Source organism: Euprymna scolopes, chromosome 1 (assembly GCF_053919585.1).
Source record: "Euprymna scolopes isolate OS-2025 chromosome 1, ASM5391958v1, whole genome shotgun sequence".
NCBI classification, from domain to species: Eukaryota; Metazoa; Mollusca; class Cephalopoda; order Sepiida; family Sepiolidae; genus Euprymna; species Euprymna scolopes.
The window spans coordinates 42,756,737-42,775,484 of NC_136482.1; positions in this window are offsets into that span (position 1 = coordinate 42,756,737).

The following is an 18,748-nucleotide window of genomic DNA, read 5'->3' on the forward strand; positions in this document are numbered from 1 at the left end:
TCATAATCGAAACCGAAATCAAAACTTATGAAGAATATCTCCTAAGACTATTTATATAAAAGAATAGATTACTAGAGTACCAGCAATTATAATCGAAACCTTAACTAAAACTATGGGAGAATTCTTGATAAATTATTTATGCAATAATTGATGACTGAAGTGCAATGAGCCATAATCGAAACCTAAATCCAACATATGACGATTTTTTGGTAAGACTATTTACGACAAGAAATGAAAGAACATAGCATTTAAACAACCCGCATGTAAGTGTGACAGCGAAAATCACACACACTGTCGTATTAAGATATAGGTGTATTCCAATTTTAGTAAAAATCAAAGAATATACTAACATTTATTACCCTCTGGAGAACTCGGATATCCCAAATGCTGATTGAACCCTGTTCCGAAAATCCATAGCAGTCAAAACGTAACATTTATTGAACGTATCTGAACAAACTATCGAGGAGGAGTTGTCATTTATAACATAACAACTTCAACCACTTTTCTTCATTTAACTTCTACAGTAACGACTACTGTAGAGGTTGAATGAAGGAGGTAGATCTCTTATTACAAAGGAGAATATTTATTTTAGGGAATAGACTTGTCCATTCTAATTATTTAACACACAACTCAACGAAACCGACTATCATTCCGGGGTTATAAGAAATAACCTTTACGTGCCCTATAATTGTTTTCGGCTGGTGGTTTAATCCAAACAATTATTTTCAACGCATACATTTCACCTTACTTCGATGACCTGCGCTTACATACAAAAAAAGTCTTTCCTCACATATTCTTGAACTTTTCGATACAGTTCTCTTTTTACTGGTGTGAATTGAATAGTTAACAGACTGGGAGTGTCGCACATAATTTATAAACCTCATGATTATTACCAAACGTGGAATATACCTTGTTATTAAGAAGGCATTAGTAGGTAAAATATCAATTCCCTTATCTTATATTGAAATAACGCCCTCATCTGCATCGGAGAGACTCGTCATTAAACCAATGTAATCTAACTTTTTTCTACCTATGAGTTTTGATTGTTTGGAGTATTCATTCCCAGGCACCTGCATGGAAACGAAAATACAGATGAAATTAATTGTGGGTTATAGACATTAACCTACATTTTCGCCTAAATAACTCGAGGATAACAACGGCCGACAGAAACTTGTCAAAAGCTACAATAATGTTATTGTCAGAATAATATTAGTGCCCCATAAAAAAATAAATCTAATAAATTACGTCTGTATATAATATAAACATTTTTCACCTTATATCATTAGTCTGTTTAAAACACGTTCGTGCAAATCAACACAAACTTGTTCGAAAATAAAATAAAATTAGCGGTATTGATAGGCAACTGAAAGGAACACGCGGTTATGTTGTTTTTATAAACAATACAATGGCGAAGCACACTTTATACCGACTGATTCCCTGAATAATCTAAAACTGATTGATTTCAACTTTGCTAATATTGATCTCAACCCGTGATAGCGACATCAAATTGTTCTTTCTTGATCATTTTTTTTTAAATTATGATTCTTTCCCAAAAGACTAAGGTAAGTGACCTCATAAGAAAGATATCAGAATTCTTAATCTTGCTAGTAGTCAGAAAAAAAAAAACTTAATTGTCAATAAACAGACCAGGGCAGTAACTTAAGGTGAAACATCTCTTGCAGATGTATTGTGTAGATATTGCAATTAACAGGGTATTTCCTCCCTCTGGATACAATAACGAAACATTAATTTTGATCCATTAACGGTATCTGTGTTTCTGATGTTTCAACTTGTCGGCAAACAGCCAGCAGTATACCAGGATACTGATTACTTTTGTCAATGATAGAAATTTGAAATATCAAAGGAATAACATTCATGTTTTGCGATTTTGAACGCATGTTCCCAATCAAGGGCATGTACCCATGGATCAAAATCTCTTTCAATTTCGTAGAGTAGTGAACTCTACTAAGAAGATCAGCTCAGGTTTCCGAAGCAGGAAGATATTTTTTATTAAGTGGAGATTTCAATATCCATTTAATTGCCTCTTACATGTTTTTACGTCCTTTATTTTGTTTTCACCAAATGAATTTCCTTTGTTTAACTTTCAAGACTCAGAACGCAAAATAAATTCGCTTGAACATCGGCTAATTTGTAAAGAATTAAATGACTATATGCTTCAAGGCCTTTAAAATACTGGGAATAACCTTAAGGACGATCTTGATTGCCATAAGTTTTAGTATAGGAATGTATTCTTTTAAATAAAAAACTAATTTAGCATTTTTTTCAAGATTACAAGACTTCCAGCTCCTGCACCTCGCATACTGTGAAAATCATACACATGTATGCAAGCATCGAAAAAAGATAGTAATCCTGTAAAAAATGGTTTCCTGTAATATCTTTCTTAGAAACTCGTTTTCTCTCAAAACATTCAAAATTCTGTCAAGTTGGTTTGCAATTTTCTTGAACACAAAGTAGGCCGTGTTTCTAAAGTAGACAAAACGGACACGCGACCCTTTATTAAATACGGTGTGCCCGGGCGACAGCAAAACCCCCGCTGAGAGAAAAGACTAAAATAATATATGACTTTTAAAATTCTATCAACAACAATCTTATTTTAAGAGTTGAGCTAAAATATAATCGGTGAGCCGGTGCAAATAATGATAATTCATGCTTTGGAAAAAGCATGTTCTCACTCCGGAGATTTGATAAACTTATCGCAACCTTGCAGGTGCAATATATGTGGTAATTATAAAGGGAGACACTCGAAAAATGGCAGAAATTAACACTGTCGTATAAGATTGGTTTAAGAAACCACCCCACTTTTTAAATCATTTTCTCTTCGGATCAATTTAAAAGCCAAGGAACGACAGTTTAGAGAATTGAGAGACGATACCTTATCGAGTTTGAAAGCCGTTTTAACGGTTCCCTCTCTCCACAGCGCCCCGTTACTGTTAAAAGAGAGGGAGAGTGTGTACAGATTAATTGTCGACTTAGAGAGTCGTGACTTTTACGGATTTATTACTATTATGCTGTAAGAACAACTATACATATATACATATATTTTGTTAATTTAATTAGGAGACTCGAAAGAAGCCGAGTTTGTTTTTCTTTCCTTGTGAATGGGATTGAATTACTGCTAGGGCGCGAATTGTGAGTTACTGTTTTTTTCCTTAGCGTATGACCGAACAACGAGGCGACAGTCTTTACACCGTGACGCAAGAAGAACTCACAATCACCTGGCCGTCAATTGAAGACTAATAGAGACGACCAACGGGGGTTCTACTGCATGGAAAAGGTTACATCTGGTCATTGTCGATTAGAATAGTAACATGAACGAGATCAGATGTCACAACGGTTCCGTAACCGAGGACTAATTCTTGCGTTACAAGAGGTCTCTTAGGAAAGGATCATTTCACACTTCAGTTCTGTGGTCGAAGATTGATTCTTACGTGAAAAAGGGCCCCTTGTGAATGGATCCCCTCACGAATTTTTTGATAAATAGAATTGAGCGAATCAAAAACGCAACTGTAATCACTGTGTTGAAAAAAAAAAAAAATCAGGGATAACTCATACATCACGACTGTACGGTTCTGAATTATCCTTGAGAAAATAACTGAAAATAAAAGAAGGCATGTGAAGCCATGCATAATGGTGTTATATTTTAAGTGGGTTAATGTTAGCTCACTTTAGAAAGAAAAAGGAATATTCACCTGCTTCGGTCCTTAGTCGAAGTTGAATATGTGAATTTTTTAATCTTATAAAAGCACTTAATTGTTTTTTTTCACTAAAAATAGACAATAGATCAAATAATTTGGCAATGAAACTTATACTTGAATAAATGGTATCGTTAACGTAAGCGCCTGGATATGGTTTGTAATTAACAGTAATAAACTGGGCAGGTTTTGTCGTAACACTCTAACATCTATAATGATTGACTTATCGGGAACCCAACAATAGATTTCAAATTATTTCCAGATGAATAGGAACAGCAGTAATAATTGCTAATTTATTGTATTCTTCGACACACTAAAATATATCTATAATAAAGATATTTTGGACTAAGTAATAAGCCACTCATTGCAGCACTTTCAATGAATGCATCTAATTTGCGTCACCACTAGATAAGTTTGCCTCGTCAATTGGTACATCAACGTTTTTACAATTTTAATGACGATATTTTCTTTACATTAATTTTTGTCATCATCATAGGATGAAGAGTCATTACTACAATTTGCGCCGAAAGAATCTAGAAATAGGCAGTGCTATGTTGCATGATTACCTGACTAATCTTCAAAAATCGGCATAAGAGTTCACGATATGAATTTACAGGGCTCAGAACGCTTTCAATAAGACCATGAGATCTCGGAGAAATAACGCGTACAATGCCCTCACTAGTAGGATATTCATAAAGATTAATCCACGCTTTCGCATTTTAGTAAAAAAAAAAACAGCAACAAAATGTATGATTCCAAACTAAATCATTGAGGCGTTCAATCTTGGAATCTCTCTAAACATTGAATTCAGACTAATACTATTAAATAATTTTTTTATATATATTTTCTCTTACTCAATAAAAATGAGAAACCCCGTATCTCATACAATTGCCTACTTTATTAAAACGACACAGTTCAAGTTTAAAATATAAGTTGTGTTTAAATATGACAGCGAAAATAAAAGGTTTTGCGACAGCAGTTTAAAGGGCGCACCAAGCTCGGTATAAGACTTACAGACGTTGTACATCTCTCTATATTAGCACTTATCAAGGTCAATAGGCAACTCGAGGATCAACTCGCCGATGAGAGTTCAAACGTGAACAGTAGTCAAATTTGGGAAAGAGGATGGAACAACTTTCTCTTCTGCCCCTCTCTCACACTCTTTATCTTCTCTCTCTCTCTCTCACCCTGAAAGATTCCTCTCCCCTAAGAATAAAACATATGTTCAATATCTGCTTTTGTTTTTACATTGTTGTTACGGTCCCGGGCAACGCCGGGTAGCCCTGCTAGTCTTCTATATATATAAAAGGCAAAAATCGGTGTGTATGTATGTATGTATGTATGTTTGTTTGTAACGCTAAAACTTTTGAAAGACGGAACCAGAGTTGACAAATTTGGTATCATATTGCACCTTGATCACCCGGATGACAAATATCGAAATTTCACGTCAAACGGACCAGTAGAAAGGGGTCAACTGATCGTTTTTCTCCTAGGGGGGCCCCCCAAAAAACCTGTCATTTTAACGTTATTCAATACGTGTCACGTGACGTGACGTCAGCTCAAACTTTTGACAGACACAACCAAAGTTGACAAATTATGTATCATATTGAACCTTGATCACCCGCATGACAAATATCGAAATTCCACACCAAACGGACCATTAAAAGGGGGTGAACTGATCATTTCTCTCCTAGAGGGGCCCCCCAAAAAACCTGTCATTTTAATGTTAATATTACATAATCCAAAAACGCTTAGTCATGTCACGTGACGTGACGTCAACATCCAGTAATGGCGAACAAATGTAAACAAACACTTTGTTTTACCGATACTTTTGTAATTTCTCTTCTGCTTTGTTCTAGAGATTATTAAACTCCATGACAATGTCTCCAACGTATTTAACTGGTTAAAAGTAGTATTTATACAAGAGTTTTAACGAAAAATATCAGGAAAAAATGTACAGGAATAAAAAAAAATTCAGCTTTCAAAATATTCGTCGATAAAAAAACCGATCTTTATATTTACGCTAGCCATTTTGTATATTACCACGTGACCTGCTATCTCTTAAACTGGAGGGGGGGGATCCACTTGAATCCAACAAAACCAGTAATTTTCTTTTCTATTATATATACAGCATTTTCTATAAAATTAAGTGTAGACTTTATAATTAAAACAAAAAATGTTATTCATACTAAAAAAAAAAACGCTTAGTCATGTCACGTGACGTGACGTCAACATCCACTAATGGCGAACAATTGTACCTATTTACTATGCCTCCCCACGGGACAGAGTTAGACACCAGGGTCGTTTTTTAACGTGGAGAAAAGGTACAAAAATAAAAATTGTCTCAGTCGTGGAGGATTTCTCCTCCACCGAAAGAGAACAAGAAATAGAAGTGCAGCATCTGAAGATAGATACTACACTTTGATCTTGACCAAAAGGCCAAGAATGCGAACAATTGTAAATAACAACTTTTTTCACAAAACCAACACCGTCTTTCTTTTTTTTCTCTCTCTTTCTCTCTCTCACCCACTTACTCTTCCCTCTCTCTCACCCTCTTTCTCTTGACGTCACACCACTGTTAAACTGTGTGGGGGGGGGAACACATTCCCAGGCATTATCTCCTATAGATGCACATTTTATTAGAAATTCAGCTTTCAAAATATTAGACGGTAATAAAAATATAAAACCAACACCCTCTTTCTCTTTTCTCTCTCTCTCACCAACTTACTCTTCTCTCTCTCTCACCCTCTTTCTCTTGACCTCCTACTACTGTTAAACTGTGTGTGTGGGGGGGGGAAGAGGCAGCTTGAAAACCAACAAAAACAGTGCACAGTTTCCAAAGCATTTGGGGTGGGAAGGGGGGGAAGAAGCCGAGCGCGCAGTTTCGTGTGAGAGAGAGAGAACAATTCTCAACCTATATACTCAACAAATTTTTTATCTACAGATTTGAAAGTTTGTATATAGGGTATTCAGACATATGGAAATATATCTAGCATAATCTATCTATTATATCTATAAAAGTGAAAATGTGTGTGTGTGTGAGGTAGCCAGAGAGAGAGAGAGAGAGAGAGAGAGAGAGAGAGAGAGAGAGAGAGAGAGAGAGAGAGAGACAACAATTCTCAACCTATATATTCAATACATTTTTTATCTACAGATTTGAAAATTTGTATATAGGGTATTCAGACATATGGAAATATATCTAGCATAATCTATCTATTATATCTATAAAAGTGAAAATGTGTGTGTGTGTGTGTGCGTAAGAGAGAGAGAGAACAATTCTAAACCTATATACTCAACGTATTTTTATCTACGGATTTTAAACTTTGTATATAGGGTATTCAGACATATAGAAATATATCTAGCATAATCTATACATTATATCTATAAAAGTGAGAATGTGAGTGTGTGAGAGAGAGAGAACAATTCTCAACCTATATATTCAACAAATTTTTTACCTACAGATTTGAAAATTTGTATATTGGGTATTCAGACATATGGAAATATATCTAGCATAATCGATCTATTATATCTATAAAAGTCAGAATGTTTGCGTGTGGTTGTGTGTGTAAGGTTGCGAGAGAGAGAGAGAGAGAACAATTCTCAACCTATCTATTCAATAAATTTGTTATCTACAGATTTGACCATTTGTATATAGGGTATTCAGACATATGGAAATATATCCAGCATAATCTATCTATTATATCCATAAAAGTGAGAATGTGTGCGTGAGAGAGAGAGAGAGAGAGAGAGAGAGAGAGTAAGTACAATTCTCACCCTATATATTCAACATATTTTTTATCTACCGATTAGAAAATTTGTATATAGGGTATTCAGACATATGGAAATATATCTAGCATAATCTATCTATTATATCTAGAAAAGTGAGAATGTGTGTGAAAGAGAGAGAGAGAAGAGAGAGAGAGAGAACAATTCTCAACCTATATATTCAACTAATTTTTATGTACAGATCTGAAAATTTGTATACAGGGTATTCAGACATATGGAAATATATCCAGCATAATCTATTATGTCTATAAAAGGTAGAATGTGTGTGTGTGTGTGTGTGTGAGTGAGTGAGTGAGTGAGTGAGTGAGAGAGAGAGAGAGAGAACAATTCTCAACCTATATACTCAACAAATTTTGTATCTACAGATTTGATAATTTGTATATAGGGTATTCAGACATAAGGAAATATATCTAGCATAATCTATCTATTATATCTATAAAAGTGAGAATGTGTGTGAAAGAGAGAGAGAGAGAACAATTCTCAACCTATATATTCAACAAATTCTATCTTTACAGATTTGAAAATTTGTATATAGGGTATTCAGACATTTGGAAATATATCTAGCATAATCTATTATATCTATAAAAGTGAGAATGTGTGTGTGAGAGAGAGAGAAAGAACAATTCTCAACCTATATACTCAACAAATTTTTTATCTACAAATTTAAAAATTTGTATATAGGGTATTCAGACATATAGAAATATATCTAGCATAACCTATCTATTATATCTATAAAATGACCATGTGTGTGTGTGTGAGAGAGAGAGAGAGAGTCAGAGAGAGAGAGAGAACAATTTTCAGCTTGTGTGTGTGTGAGAAAGAGAGAGAGAGAAAGAGAGGAAGGAAAATTCTCACCCTATATATTCAACAAATTTTTTATCTACATATTAGAAAATTTGGATATAGGGTATTCAGACGTATGGAAATATATCTAGCATAATCTATCTATTATATCTATAAAAGTGAGAATGTGTGTGTGAGAGAGAGAGAAAGAGAGAGAGAGAGAACAATTCTCAACCTATATATTCAACTAATTTTTTATCTACAGATTTGAAAATGTGCATATTGGGTATTCAGACATATGTAAATATATCTGGCATAATCTATGTATTATATCTATAAAAGTGTGAATGTGAGTGATGGAAAGAGCAAAAAATTCTCAACCTATATAACCTATAAAAGTGAGAATATGTGTGAGAGAGAGAGAGAGAGAGAGAACAATTCTCAACCTATATATTCCACACATTTTTGGGCACAGATTTGGAAATTTGTATATAGGGTAGGCAGACATATAGAAATATATCTAGCATAATCTATCTATTATATCTATAAAAGTGAGAACTTGTGTGTGTGTGTGTGTGTGAGAGAGAGAGAACAATTCTTAACCTACATACTCAACAAATTTTTTACCTACAGTTTAGAAAATTTGTATATAGGGTATTCAAACATATGGAAATATATCTAGCATAATCTATCTATTATAACTACAAAAGTTAGAATGTGTGTGTGAGAGAGAGAGAGAGAACAATTCTAAACCTATATATTCAACAAATTTTTTATCTACAGATTTGAAACTTTGTATATAGGGTATTCAGACATATGGAAATATATCTAGCATAATCTATCTATTTTATCTATAAAAGTGAGAATGCGTGTGTGTGAGATAGCGAGAGAGAGAGAGAGAGAAAAAGAGAGAGATAAAAATTCTCAACCTATACATTCAACAAATTTTTTATCCACAGATTTGAACATTTGTATATAGGGTGTTCAGACATATAGAAATATATCTAGCATAATCTATCTATTATATGTATAAAAGTGAGAATGTGTGTGTGTGTGAGAGAGAGGACAATTGTCAACCTATGTATACAACAAATTTTTTATCTACAGATTTCAAAATTTGTATATTGGGCATTCAGACATATTTCAATATATCTGGCATAATCTGTCTATTATATCTATAAAAGTGAGAATGTGTGTGATAGAGAGAGAGAGAACAATTCTCAACCTATATACTCAACAAATTTTTTATCTACAGATTTGAAAATTTGTATATAGGGTATTCAGACATATGGAAATATATCTAGCATAATCTATTATATCTATAAAAGTGAGAATGTGTGTGTGTGTGAGAGAGAGAGAGAGAGAGAGAGAACAATTCTCAACCCATATACTCAACAAATTCTTTATCTACAGATTTTAAAATTTGTATATAGAGTATTCATACAAATAGAAATATATCTAGGATAATCTTTCTATTATATCTATAAAAGTGAGAATGTGTGTGTGTGTGAGCGAGAGAGAGAGAGAGAGAGAGAGAGAACAGTTCTCAACCTATACATTCAACAAATTTTTATATATAGGGTATTCAGAAATATCGAAATATATCTAGCATAATCTATTATATCTTTAAAAGTTAGAATGTGTGTGTGTGAGAGATAGAGAGAACAATTCTCAACCTATGCACTCTACAAATTTTTTATCTACAAATTAGAAAATTTGTATATAGGGTATTCACACATATGGAAATATATCTAGCATAATCTATCTATTATATCTATAAAAGTTAGAATGTGTGTGTGAGGTAGCCAGAGAGAGAGAGAGAGAGAGAGTAAGAACAATTTTCAACCTATATATTCAACAAATATTTGATCTACAGATTAGAAAATTTGTATATAGGGTATTCAGACATATGGAAATATATCTAGCATAATCTATCTATTATATCTCTAAAATTGAGAATGTGTGTGTGAGAGAGAGAGAGAGAGAACAATTTTCAACCTATATACTCAACAAATTTTTTTATCTACAGATTTGAAAATTTGTATATAGGGTATTCAGACATATGGAAATATATCTAGAGTAATCTATCTATTATATCTATAAAAGTGAGAATGCGTGTGTGTGTGAGAGAGAGCGACACAGAACAATTCTCAACCTATATATTCAACAAATTTTTTATGTACAGATCTGAAATATCACATTTGTATAGAAGTAGAAATCTTGATACCTACTCTGATACCTAATAAAAGAAAGGACACTCTTTAGGGCGGATTTTGATTATAACAAGTCACTAATTAGAAATTATAATAAACATTCTAATAATTTAAGAATTTTACCAAAATAAAATTGCATGGTAATCACCCAATTTCTGCCACAAAATTTTGATTGGCAGAACTCATAAACATAAAATATATATTTTCTAATTTCATCTTTTTTTTTTCTTTTTACATAATCTGGTTTGATGTTTTCCCAAATATTCAAATCACTATATTTTGCTGCTTAATATCAAATACAGCAACTGAGTTATTTTTATGCATCAAACAATTACATTTTCTCATTCATCCAAACTAATCACTGAACATCAATTTCATATTTTCTTCACTAAAATATTACTGTGCTTGATGTCATCAAGTGGAGCGGATCATTTTTTTTTCATTTGTTCACACATTTTTCCAATTTATATATATTTTAAAGATTCTTAGCCTATGTCATTGCATACCAATCTGTTTATTAAAAGTTAAGGTTCACTGTAAACACATATGTTACACCAAAATAAAAACGCTTCAGATAATGTCTTGATATTCAATTCAGTTTCTCACATGACATCTTATGAAGTTAGTAGAAATGTTACAGACTTTTGAATCTCAAACACTTTCAATACTGTGCACTGATATTTTCTTTTTTGCAATATAAGCACATTCATGATTTTTTTTACAAACGTTAAAAACTTTCACATTGTGTAGCAATATACTGAAACAATTATAAAAATATTTGTTTTTATTTTGAATGATGCAGGGCATCTGAAGAGAGATTTTTCTAACAAAATGAAAGTATAATTTTTAGCAATAGGTATCTAGGAAAAGGCCACTACATATGTTATAAGTTCCAAATTTCCACAACCTGGCCAATACTGGTACATGCTAGCAAATTTAGATTTGCAATTACAAAATATGATTCTAATTTTTTCCTTTGCTCTTTATTCTAACACTACACTAAGTTTACTGTGTTATTTCGCTACAGTTGATATTGTGTAGAACAATAAGAAAATCATAGTGAACAATGCATTCAACAAAATTTCACACACATTTCTAGATACCTATATCTAATAAGTTCAAAAGAAAGGACACACTTAGGGAGGTATTTTGGTGGTCAAGTCACTAAAAAGAGATTAGCTGGTTTCCCGGCATAGCCCAGGATATAATAAAGATTGACTGAAATACATGTTCTAGCTGGTTTCTAGGCGTTGCCAGGGATGTAATATAGACACATTATGTTGTATATTACCTGTTCTCTTCTCCCTAAGGTAAAACAATTTCATATACATGCTGTAAATTACCTATGCTAGGGATAAAACATGAACAATATCAGTCCTAGGGTAGATAAAACAAATAATACATAGAGATGAAAGATTCCTCTCCCCTAAGAATCAAACATATGTTCAATATCTGCTTTTGTTTTTTCATTGTTTATACGGTCCCGAGCAACGCCGGGTAGCCCTGCTAGTCTATATATATATAAAAGGCAAAAATCGGTGTGTATGTATGTATGTATGTATGTATGTTTGTTTGTTTGTAACGCTAAAACTTTTGAAAGACGGAACCAGAGTTGACAAATTTGGTATCATATTGCACCTTGATCACCCGGATGACAAATATCGAAATTTCACGTCAAACGGACCAGTAGAAAGGGGTCAACTGATCGTTTTTCTCCTAGGGGGGCCCCCAAAAAAACCTGTCATTTTAACGTTATTCAATACGTGTCACGTGACGTGACGTCAGCTCAAACTTTTGACAGACACAACCAAAGTTGACAAATTATGTATCATATTGAACCTTGATCACCCGCATGACAAATATCGAAATTCCACACCAAACGGACCATTAAAAGGGGGTGAACTGATCATTTCTCTCCTAGGGGGGCCCCCAAAAAAACCTGTCATTTTAATGTTAATATTACATAATCCAAAAACGCTTAGTCATGTCACGTGACGTGACGTCAACATCCAGTAATGGCGAACAAATGTAAACAAACACTTTGTTTTACCGATACTTTTGTAATTTCTCTTCTGCTTTGTTCTAGAGATTATTAAACTCCATCACAATGTCTCCAACGTATTTAACTGGTTAAAAATAGTATTTATACAAGAGTTTTAACGAAAAATATCAGGAAAAAATGTACAGGAATAAAAAAAAATTCAGCTTTCAAAATATTCGTCGATAAAAAAACCGATCTTTATATTTACGCTAGCCATTTTGTATATTACCACGTGACCTGCTATCTCTTAAACTGGAGGGGGGGATCCACTTGAATCCAACAAAACCAGTAATTTTTTTTTTCTATTATATATACATCATTTTCTATAAAATTAAGTGTAGACTTTATAATTAAAACAAAAAATGTTATTCATACTAAAAAAAAAAAACGCTTAGTCATGTCACGTGACGTGACGTCAACATCCACTAATGGCGAACAATTGTACCTATTTACTATGCCTCCCCACGGGACAGAGTTAGACACCAGGGTCGTTTTTTAACGTGGAGAAAAGGTACAAAAATAAAAATTGTCTCAGTCGTGGAGGATTTCTCCTCCACCGAAAGAGAACAAGAAATAGAAGTGCAGCATCTGAAGATAGATACTACACTTTGATCTTGACCAAAAGGCCAAGAATGCGAACAATTGTAAATAACAACTTTTTTCACAAAACCAACACCGTCTTTCTTTTTTTTCTCTCTCTTTCTCTCTCTCACCCACTTACTCTTCCCTCTCTCTCACCCTCTTTCTCTTGACGTCACACCACTGTTATCTCCTATAGATGCACATTTTATTAGAAATTCAGCTTTCAAAATATTAGACGATAATAAAAATATAAAACCAACACCCTCTTTCTCTTTTCTCTCTCTCTCACCAACTTACTCTTCTCTCTCTCTCACCCTCTTTCTCTTGACCTCCTACTACTGTTAAACTGTGTGTGTGTGTGGGGGGGGAAGAGGCAGCTTGAAAACCAACAAAAACAGTGCACAGTTTCCCAAGCATTTGGGGTGGGAAGGGGGGGAAGAAGCCGAGCGCACAGTTTCGTGTGAGAGAGAGAGAACAATTCTCAACCTATATACTCAACAAATTTTTTATCTACAGATTTGAAAGTTTGTATATAGGGTATTCAGACATATGGAAATATATCTAGCATAATCTATCTATTATATCTATAAAAGTGAAAATGTGTGTGTGTGTGAGGTAGCCAGAGAGAGAGAGAGAGAGAGAGAGAGAGAGAGAGAGAAAGAGAGAGAGACAACAATTCTCAACCTATATATTCAATACATTTTTTATCTACAGATTTGAAAATTTGTATATAGGGTATTCAGACATATGGAAATATATCTAGCATAATCTATCTATTATATCTATAAAAGTGAAAATGTGTGTGTGTGTGTGTGTGTGCGTAAGAGAGAGAGAGAACAATTCTCAACCTATATACTCAACGTATTTTTATCTACGGATTTTAAACTTTGTATATAGGGTATTCAGACATATAGAAATATATCTAGCATAATCTATACATTATATCTATAAAAGTGAGAATGTGAGTGTGTGAGAGAGAGAGAACAATTCTCAACCTATATATTCAACAAATTTTTTACCTACAGATTTGAAAATTTGTATATTGGGTATTCAGACATATGGAAATATATCTAGCATAATCTATCTATTATATCTATAAAAGTCAGAATGTTTGCGTGTGGTTGTGTGTGTAAGGTTGCGAGAGAGAGAGAGAGAACAATTCTCAACCTATCTATTCAATAAATTTGTTATCTACAGATTTGACCATTTGTATATAGGGTATTCAGACATATGGAAATATATCCAGCATAATCTATCTATTATATCTATAAAAGTGAGAATGTGTGCGTGAGAGAGAGAGAGAGAGAGAGAGAGAGAGAGAGTAAGTACAATTCTCACCCTATATATTCAACAAATTTTTTATCTACCGATTAGAAAATTTGTATATAGGCTATATATTCAACAAATTTTTTATCTACAGATTTGAAACTTTGTATATATGGTATTCAGACATATGGAAATATATCTAGCATAATCTATCTATTTTATCTATAAAAGTGAGAATGCGTGTGTGTGAGATAGCGAGAGAGAGAGAGAGAAAAAGAGAGAGATAAAAATTCTCAACCTATACATTCAACAAAGTTTTTATCCACAGATTTGAACATTTGTATATAGGGTGTTCAGACATATAGAAATATATCTAGCATAATCTATCTATTATATGTATAAAAGTGAGAATGTGTGTGTGTGTGTGAGAGAGAGGACAATTGTCAACCTATGTATACAACAAATTTTTTATCTACAGATTTCAAAATTTGTATATTGGGCATTCAGACACATTTCAATATATCTGGCATAATCTGTCTATTATATCTATAAAAGTGAGAATGTGTGTGATAGAGAGAGAGAGAACAATTCTCAACCTATATACTCAACAAATTTTTTATCTACAGATTTGAAAATTTGTATATAGGGTATTCAGACATATGGAAATATATCTAGCATAATCTATTATATCTATAAAAGTGAGAATGTGTGTGTGTGTGAGAGAGAGAGAGAGAGAGAGAGAGAGAGAGAGAGAGAACAATTCTCAACCCATATACTCAACAAATTCTTTATCTACAGATTTTAAAATTTGTATATAGAGTATTCATACAAATAGAAATATATCTAGGATAATCTTTCTATTATATCTATAAAAGTGAGAATGTGTGTGTGTGAGCGAGAGAGAGAGAGAGAGAGAGAGAGAGAACAGTTCTCAACCTATACATTCAACAAATTTTTATATATAGGGTATTCAGAAATATCGAAATATATCTAGCATAATCTATTATATCTTTAAAAGTTAGAATGTGTGTGTGTGAGAGATAGAGAGAACAATTCTCAACCTATGCACTCTACAAATTTTTTATCTACAAATTAGAAAATTTGGATATAGGGTATTCAGACGTATGGAAATATATCTAGCATAATCTATCTATTATATCTATAAAAGTGAGAATGTGTGTGTGAGAGAGAGAGAAAGAGAGAGAGAGAGAACAATTCTCAACCTATATATTCAACTAATTTTTTATCTACAGATTTGAAAATGTGTATATTGGGTATTCAGACATATGTAAATATATCTGGCATAATCTATGTATTATATCTATAAAAGTGTGAATGTGAGTGATGGAAAGAGCAAAAAATTCTCAACCTATATAACCTATAAAAGTGAGAATATGTGTGAGAGAGAGAGAGAGAGAGAACAATTCTCAACCTATATATTCCACACATTTTTGGGCACAGATTTGGAAATTTGTATATAGGGTAGGCAGACATATAGAAATATATCTAGCATAATCTATCTATTATATCTATAAAAGTGAGAACTTGTGTGTGTGTGTGTGTGTGAGAGAGAGAGAGAACAATTCTTAACCTACATACTCAACAAATTTTTTACCTACAGTTTAGAAAATTTGTATAAAGGGTATTCAGACATATGGAAATATATCTAGCATAATCTATCTATTATAACTACAAAAGTTAGAATGTGTGTGTGAGAGAGAGAGAGAGAACAATTCTAAACCTATATATTCAACAAATTTTTTATCTACAGATTTGAAACTTTGTATATAGGGTATTCAGACATATGGAAATATATCTAGCATAATCTATCTATTTTATCTATAAAAGTGAGAATGCGTGTGTGTGAGATAGCGAGAGAGAGAGAGAAAAAGAGAGAGATAAAAATTCTCAACCTATACATTCAACAAATTTTTTATCAACAGATTTGAACATTTGTATATAGGGTGTTCAGACATATAGAAATATATCTAGCATAATCTATCTATTATATGTATAAAAGTGAGAATGTGTGTGTGTGTGAGAGAGAGGACAATTGTCAACCTATGTATACAACAAATTTTTTATCTACAGATTTCAAAATTTGTATATTGGGCATTCAGACACATTTCAATATATCTGGCATAATCTGTCTATTATATCTATAAAAGTGAGAATGTGTGTGATAGAGAGAGAGAGAACAATTCTCAACCTATATACTCAACAAATTTTTTATCTACAGATTTGAAACTTTGTATATAGGGTATTCAGACATATGGAAATATATCTAGCATAATCTATTATATCTATAAAAGTTAGAATGTGTGTGTGTGTGTGAGAGAGAGAGAGAGAGAGAGAACAATTCTCAACCCATATACTCAACAAATTCTTTATCTACAGATTTTAAAATTTGTATATAGAGTATTCATACAAATAGAAATATATCTAGGATAATCTTTCTATTATATCTATAAAAGTGTGAATGTGTGTGTGTGTGAGCGAGAGAGAGAGAGAGAGAGAGAGAACAGTTCTCAACCTATACATTCAACAAATTTTTATATATAGGGTATTCAGAAATATCGAAATATATCTAGCATAATCTATTATATCTTTAAAAGTTAGAATGTGTGTGTGTGAGAGATAGAGAGAACAATTCTCAACCTATGCACTCTACAAATTTTTTATCTACAAATTAGAAAATTTGTATATAGGGTATTCACACATATGGAAATATATCTAGCATAATCTATCTATTATATCTATAAAAGTTAGAATGTGTGTGTGAGGTAGCCAGAGAGAGAGAGAGAGAGTAAGAACAATTTTCAACCTATATATTCAACAAATATTTGATCTACAGATTAGAAAATTTGTATATAGGGTATTCAGACATATGGAAATATATCTAGCATAATCTATCTATTATATCTCTAAAATTGAGAATGTGTGTGTGAGAGAGAGAGAGAGAACAATTTTCAACCTATATACTCAACAAATTTTTTTATCTACAGATTTGAAAATTTGTATATAGGGTATTCAGACATATGGAAATATATCTAGAGTAATCTATCTATTATATCTATAAAAGTGAGAATGCGTGTGTGTGTGAGAGAGAGCGACACAGAACAATTCTCAACCTATATATTCAACAAATTTTTTATGTACAGATCTGAAATATCACATTTGTATAGAAGTAGAAATCTTGATACCTACTCTGATACCTAATAAAAGAAAGGACACTCTTTAGGGCGGATTTTGATTATAACAAGTCACTAATTAGAAATTATAATAAACATTCTAATAATTTAAGAATTTTACCAAAATAAAATTGCATGGTAATCACCCAATTTCTGCCACAAAATTTTTATTGGCAGAACTCATAAACATAAAATATATATTTTCTAATTTCATCTTTTTTTTTCTTTTTACATAATCTGGTTTGATGTTTTCCCAAATATTCAAATCACTATATTTTGCTGCTTAATATCAAATACAGCAACTGAGTTATTTTTATGCATCAAACAATTACATTTTCTCATTCATCCAAACTAATCACTGAACATCAATTTCATATTTTCTTCACTAAAATATTACTGTGCTTGATGTCATCAAGTGGAGCGGATCATTTTTTTTTCATTTGTTCACACATTTTTCCAATTTATATATATTTTAAAGATTCTTAGCCTATGTCATTGCATACCAATCTGTTTATTAAAAGTTAAGGTTCACTGTAAACACATATGTTACACCAAAATAAAAACGCTTCAGATAATGTCTTGATATTCAATTCAGTTTCTCACATGACATCTTATGAAGTTAGTAGAAATGTTACAGACTTTTGAATCTCAAACACTTTCAATACTGTGCACTGATATTTTCTTTTTTGCAATATAAGCACATTCATGATTTTTTTTACAAACGTTAAAAACTTTAAGATTGTGTAGGAATATACTGAAACAATTATAAAAATATTTGTTTTTATTTTGAATGATGCAGGGCATCTGAAGAGAGATTTTTCTAACAAAATGAAAGTATAATTTTTAGCAATAGGTATCTAGGAAAAGGCCACTACATATGTTATAAGTTCCAAATTTCCACAACCTGGCAAATACTGGTACATGCTAGCAAATTTAGATTTGCAATTACAAAATATGATTCTAATTTTTTCCTTTGCTCTTTATTCTAACACTACACTATGTTTACTGTGTTATTTCGCTACAGTTGATATTGTGTAGAACAATAAGAAAATCATAGTGAACAATGCATTCAACAAAATTTCACACACATTTCTAGATACTTATATCTAATAAGTTCAAAAGAAAGGACACACTTAGGGAGGTATTTTGGTGGTCAAGTCACTAAAAAGAGAT